Source organism: Betta splendens, chromosome 2 (assembly GCF_900634795.4).
Source record: "Betta splendens chromosome 2, fBetSpl5.4, whole genome shotgun sequence".
Classification (NCBI taxonomy): domain Eukaryota; kingdom Metazoa; phylum Chordata; class Actinopteri; order Anabantiformes; family Osphronemidae; genus Betta; species Betta splendens.
This window is the reverse complement of record NC_040882.2, coordinates 20,635,751-20,642,528: the sequence shown is the minus strand read 5'-3', so window position 1 is coordinate 20,642,528 and position 6,778 is coordinate 20,635,751. Positions and strand designations below refer to the sequence as shown.

General features: G+C 45.3%; 1 long non-coding RNA gene across 1 annotated transcript; it reads left to right on the top strand.

Annotated features, from left to right (window-relative positions):
• Positions 1–1,025: 1,025 nt before the first annotated feature.
• Positions 1,026–2,320, top strand: LOC129603823 (uncharacterized). The gene is made up of 3 exons (XR_008694052.1): positions 1,026–1,093; positions 1,979–2,038; positions 2,285–2,320. It is a non-coding gene; the product is annotated as an uncharacterized LOC129603823 (long non-coding RNA).
• The last annotated feature ends 4,458 nt before the right edge of the window (positions 2,321–6,778 follow it).

Genomic DNA, 6,778 nt, shown 5'->3' with positions numbered 1-6,778 from the left:
TGAACTTTCATACATTATACAGTGTAAGAGGTTTCTTGAATTATGATTCTAGTTTCTGAAAGATGGGTTATAATGTTAAATGTATCATACAGTGAATAGTAAATGTTCTGCACTTTAAAACACTGGATAATATGAAAAGTAAATTGCAGGATCAGGATCAGCAGAATTTCCATGAGTTAATACACAACATAACATATGTAAATATGTAAACACTGGAAAATGAGACGTTGCTGTGTCTGTCTAAATGTTTCAGTTACTACATTGACAGACTTTCATTTGTCGTTTAGTCTGAGCATCGTACGTGTGTGTATGTGATGAAGTGTGAGGACGTGTTCATGATCATGGTTTGTTTTTCACTCAGCTTGGACTCACTGGGTTTATACCTGGGCTCAGTTTTCTGTGTGAACGTTGCCTGTTCTCTGTGTGTGTGTTGTGTCCTTGTACTTTGTCTCCTTCTCTCCATCCAGACAAGGTTAACCAGTCGTAGTGTGAATGTGTGTCCAACATGTCTGATGTAAGTGTTTAGGATTCTGTGTCATACGACTTCTAAACATGTAGAGTAGCAGTAACTGTGTCTAAGTGGTGCATAGAGATCACAGTGAGGTGGAAACATGCAAAGCAGTGACGGTAGATGAATGAAGCATTGACTCTACACTCAGGATCCTCAGTTCACAGCACAGTAATGTAGTGGAGACACAAAGGTGCTGAGTGTTGTTGTAGCTTTTTACTTTTAAATTTGTATATACCATTAGTACAGGAATGTACCAATAATGTTGAGATGTTCTGGTCCAAACTGAACCAGTTTTTCATGTATGTAGGAAGGTTTTCAAATAGACATGATCTAATAAAACATTACTGTAATGACCTGTATTGTCAATAAAGAACCGCAAGGGGGCGACAAACAAATCTAGTTCTACTAATGAACAAACACGTGTGTTCTGTCACTGAGTCAGGGACTTAAAGACTTAAAGAAAAGATAGGAAAAAGGGCAATGTGAATTGAGTGAATGAATGAATGGATTAGACACATCACTGTCCTGCTGCTCCTCATCTCTGGTTTGCTCCACAATCTCCCACCTGGTTAATTGGTTCTGGTCTGTATGAGACACATGCACTACTGTAACTGTTCTCCAGTTTGCTGATGTTCTACAAATGTGTTTAGTCATGTATAAACTTCCTCTTTCATGTCTGAGGTGATAGTTGTAGAAAAGTGATCATTATATTCATTCTGATCTCTTTATTGTAAGAAGCTTCATTTAGGAGACATCACTTCTGAGACTGATAATGTGTCAAAGTGTCTGCTTTCAGAATGACATCTGTGTTTATGAAGCTCAGTTATCTGACTCTGGCTCCTTCTTCACACATGTTGCTGTGAGTCACTGACTCAAACACAAAATTTAACATGTTTGTTTGGTACTGTAGTTTACAGTCTTAGGTTAAAAAAATAATGTATTAAATCATCAGATACAGGTAATATATTTTAACTATATCTTACATGACATGTTTCTGTTAGCAACACTGTTGCAATGGAAACCACACGTTTTATGTGTAAAGAGGAAGTGAAGAGTTGATGTATTTAACTAAAAACTGTCAAACACAACTAAATAAAACCTGCAGCTACGTTCAGTTCAGTGTGTGTTTACTGATGTGATACATAGGTTTTGACTTCCTTTCATCCATACTGCATGACAACAACACAACACCCACAGACACAAAAATAACAGATTATTCGTTATATTATTAAGGTTTATTAGTTCCATGTTTGCAATAATTCACATTTCATTCACATTTCATTTCTCATTTAATAGAACATCGTTGAACATTTGCTAAAAAGACAAACCAACACATTTGTGCAGTAGGAAGCGTAAACTTGTGGTCAGAGCTGTTTGAGTGAATAGAAGGGAAGAACAGAGCAGCTCTGAATCAGGTGATGATCTGTAGCTTGTGTCTTAGTGTTTGCTGTCATTCCTCCTCTACAGCGACAGTGTGTGTGGATGTGAAGATGGAGCTGACTTTGCTCTGTGTACTGTCATTATTCTGTGAGTACGTCAGCAGCTCTGACTTTATTTAACATGGTGGTTTTTATACACATGGGATGTGACCCAGCTTCATTCACAGTAAAACTGGGATGTTCTTCACAGTTTACTGTTAGTGTGGCTTAGGTTTAACAGGAAATCCTTTAACAGTCTTTAAATAACAGTAACCGAGTCTGGAAAAAACACCACCTGGATGATAAATGTCTTTATTTCTGTTTATTTCTGATCATGTTTTCATCTTCATTTCAGTGCTAAATACGAACATCTACAGAAATGATGCTGGTGAGTAATTCTCCTTCTTTTCTTCCTAGATTCATTTTTTTGTGTGTATTTCATTTGTGAACACCAGGGACCTGTCACGGAACGGCAGAGCGTGGACCCAAATGCACAGTGCAGATGCAGCAGACAGATGATATGAGTAAAAGGGTTTAATACAAAACAGTGCAGGTCATTCACGTGGAGGACCGGAGGAGGGTCAACACAAGGGTCCATTATGAGTCCACAAAAGTAGAAGCAGAGTCCAACAGAGTTCGTCCCCAAAGGCTCCATGGGACCCAGAAACCCCCTCCCAAGGAGGGTGGTGACGGAGGGAGCGTACCGACTCAGCAGCCGCTGGGCGGGAACGGCACACAGGGGCGAAAAACAGGTTCTGGGAGGCCGGTGCCGAGGTCAGCTTCCGCCAGAACCCCACAGGGAACGGCGGCTTCCTCCAGGCGGTTGACGCTCCAGGAGGCTGAGGGGTCAAGGCGGGCGGCGGCGGCAGAAACCGTGCCACCGCAGGACAGGGCGCAGAGGACCCCTCCAGAGGCAGGACCGCCAAGGTGGCCGACGACGCCAGAGGCAGCGCCACCCCCGCGGCAGGCCGCGCCAAGGGCGAGGCCACCAGTCCGGCAGACGAGACCCGACGTGGAACCAGCGACGAAGACTGATGTGGAGCCAGAGCCAGGACCAGAGACGAAGCCTGACGTGGAGACGAAGCCGGGGCCAGAGACGAGGACAGACATGGAGACGTGGCCGGAACCAGAGACGAAGCCAGGACCAGAGCCGAAGCCTGACGTGGAGCTGAAGCTGGGACCAGAGACGAAGCCGGGGCCAGAGACGAAGACAGACGTGGAGACATGGCCGGAGCCGGACCACCAGGAATTGATGCAGACGTGGCCGATGCCGACCCACCAGGAACCGATGCAGATGCGGCAGACGCCAGACCACCAGGAACCGGGGCAGACGTGGCTGGAGCCGACGTGGCCGGAACCGGACAACCGAGAACTCCAGGAGCGGTCCCTTGGCTAGCGTCCCCGAAGCCGGGAACCTCCTCCTGGAGGAGGTCGGCGGGAGCCGAAGCTGGAGCAGGCGCGTCCTCCTCCTGGAGGTCGGCGGGAACCGAAGCTGAAGCTGGTGCGACCTCCTCCTGGAGATCGGCGGGAACTGCGGCAGGAGCGACCTCCTCCTGGAGATCGTCAGGAACTGCGGCAGGAACGGCGTCCTCCGTGGAGTCGACAGGAACAGGAGCGGCGTCCTCCGTGGAGCCGACAGGAACAGGAGCGGCAACCTCCATGGAGCCGACAAGAACAGGAACGGCGTCCTCCGTGGAGCCGACAGGAACAGGAACGGCGTCCTCTGTGGAGCCGACAGGAACAGCATCCTCCGTGGGGCTGACAGGAACAGGAACGACCCCTTCAGGGCCGACGGGAACTAGAACGACCTCTTCAGGGCCGACGGGAACTGGAACGGCATCCTTACTGGAGCCGGCAGTGCTGCTCGGTCTCCTCACTGGAGCCGGCAGTGCTGCTCGCGGTCTCCTCACTGAAGCCGACAGGGGTTGGGGCGGCGTCCTCTCTGGAGCCGGCAGTGCTGCTTGCAGCTGCCGGGCTCAACGGAGTAGACGTCGGACCTGACCAGGTACGAATTGCACTGGCCACCTGGCTGGGACAAGGCCTCGACTCGACTGGGCGGGAGCCTGAACGTGACTCGACTGGGCGGGAGCCTGAACGTGACTCGACTGGGCTGGAGCCTGAACGTGACTCGACTGGGCCGGAGCCTAAACGTGACTCGACTGGGCTGGAACCTGAACGTGACATGACTGAGTTGGGCTCTGAGCGTGACATGGCTGGACTGGAACCTGAGCGTGACATGGCTGGACTGGAACCTGAGCGTGACATGGCTGGACTGGCAATAATCAAAGTAACATAAAATAAAGTCTAACACAAGGTTACAATTGATGTCTTGTAACAGTCTGCTTCGTCCTGTTGAACAGTAGCGTTAGGGGATATTTTCGTTTTTTTAAAATCTCTTTTGTCTCATTTTCTTTTGAGGTGCGTATGTCCTTTTACACTAAGTGATTCTTTTTTTGAACCCATAACCAGTTTCCCACTCATGGAAACATGAAACGCACCAAAAACCATATTTACTTTTAACTTTTAAATACTTTTAATTTTGTACGGTTGCTGTCTGGTGGTGAAGACCCAGATCGCCCCGAACCCGTCTTTCAGAGTCCCGGCGGTTTCCTGCCTTAGACTTTTTTGTGTTCCGGCCGGAACCTTTTCAAATTTCTCTTACACAGACGTCTCCGTAGAAAGGGAACCGCTCAGATCAGCAACAGAGTTCTCGGAAGTGCTCCCTCACTGTCAGGCCCCTCTAAGACCCGGGTCCCTCGTATCTCGAAAACACTTCCCTCTGTAAACGCGCTCCGTCTTTCAGAAGCTTTTTTTTTTTCTTGTCCACTCTCAGTATGGACTGCACTCAGATCTGCACACTGGTCTGTATCCTCAGTACAGATGAAAGCTCGGTTCCACGAGCCAATATTCATTTTTAAAAGTCACAGTTATGTCTTATATTTTATTATTCACATGCCACAAGCTGCTATGAACATCCAGTAAAGCAGCAGTTAATCACAATGCAGGAAAAATGAACAATACATTTAGATCTTTAGTGGAAAACTAAGACTGTAAAACACATTTATTCTTTTGTTTTGGCCAAAGTATGTTTGAGTCTGTGTATAAATGTAAAGTAATCCTTTTAATATCACTGTGTAAAGAACTTTTAGATTAGATTAGATTGTGAAATACTGTATTGAGCAGGATGTTTTGTGATTTTTCGTCAAATAAACAAAGTTTTGGTATCAACATTAAACACGTTTTGTTCTTTTATAACAGCAGAACGACCCAAAGCCAGACTGACAGCAGGTCCATCAACCATATCAGTAGAAGGCAGCGTGACACTGAGCTGCTCTGTGGACGGTTCGGATGGATGGAAATATGAGTGGTACAGACTTACATCAAACACTTATGAATATGTGATGCCAGCAGCTGATGGAGACAACAGAGAAATCAGAGTCACACAAGGAGGCGTCTACAAGTGCATAGGAAAAAGAGGAGAACCACCCGCTTACACTTATGCCAGTGATGATGTCACCATTGAGATAACTTGTGAGTTTGTTTATTGTGTTTGATGGGCTTTGTTGATGTGTTGTTTTTATTTTATTTAACATTCATGTTTGTATCAGATTCTAATTCTGTGTCTGTGAGTCTACAACTGGACTGGACTCAGGTGATCAGAGGTCAGATCACTGTTAGATGTGAGATCCAGGGAGGTGGAGACACTCAGTGGGTTTATGACTGGGAAACAACCAGTGGACAAACAATCACACAGAGAACAGACACAAAGTAGTGTATGCTTTTTCCAGTTGTCAGTTTGGTCTGAGGTCATATTTAAAAAAAGAGAGACAATAAGAAACATAAGTGATTCATGTTATAAAGCACAGAGACAGTAATAGAAAAAAAGCTTTTTCGTTAAACTGAACCTCAGAGAAACCAAAGCTAATGTCAGAGACGTTCCAGTAGAGGGCAGTGTGACGCTGAGCTGCTCTGTGACGTCATTGTCTTGTAGGAAATACAGTATTAGATGAAGCTATACATACTTTTTTGATCTCTTTTGAGGGAATCGACACTAAACAACACTAAAACAGAGGAAGATGCATCAGCGTGTTGGAGAAAACCCTTTTTTCTGCTCTTGACTAGTTCAGAGCTGCAGAGCAGGAAATAAAATGAAAGACAACTTCATTGAACTCATTTAACTTGTAACAATCTAACTTTACTGTAGATGTTTTCCAAAATGTTCAAAATGTTCCAGTTAGATCAAAAATAACTATCATGGTTTGTTTGAGACGGATGCCTGGTTTTGTGTAAAGACATTTATGATTTTTTATTTACACTTAAAGCACTTCTAACTATGTTTATGTAATGTTTTCTCTGTAAACTGAGACCAGATAAAGCCAGAGCCTCACTGACATCAGACAACACAGTCATAGCAGCAGGAGGCAGCGTGACACTGAGCTGCTCTGTGGACGGTTCTGATGGATGGAAATACGACTGGTTCAGATCAGCAGCTCTGATCAGAACAAACAGTGAATCTAGTATCAGAATCACAGATGGAGGCAACTATTACTGCAGAGGAGGAAGAGGAAACCCAGTTTACTACACAGAGAACAGTGTCTCAGTCACTGTTGAGGAAACAGGTGGAGATCATTGTAATAAATAACATTAATCCATCATTTGAAACTATTCATGGTTTATGTTTGTGTTTTTTCTACAATGTGTGAAGTTTCCAACAAGGCTGCTGTAAAAAGGCAGCATGACTGGCCTGAGATATTCAAAGGAGAGGAGATCACTCTGACATGTGAGATCCAGGCTGGAGGAGACACTGAGTGGGAATATGAATGGACCCGAGGCAACGTAAGAAGAACTC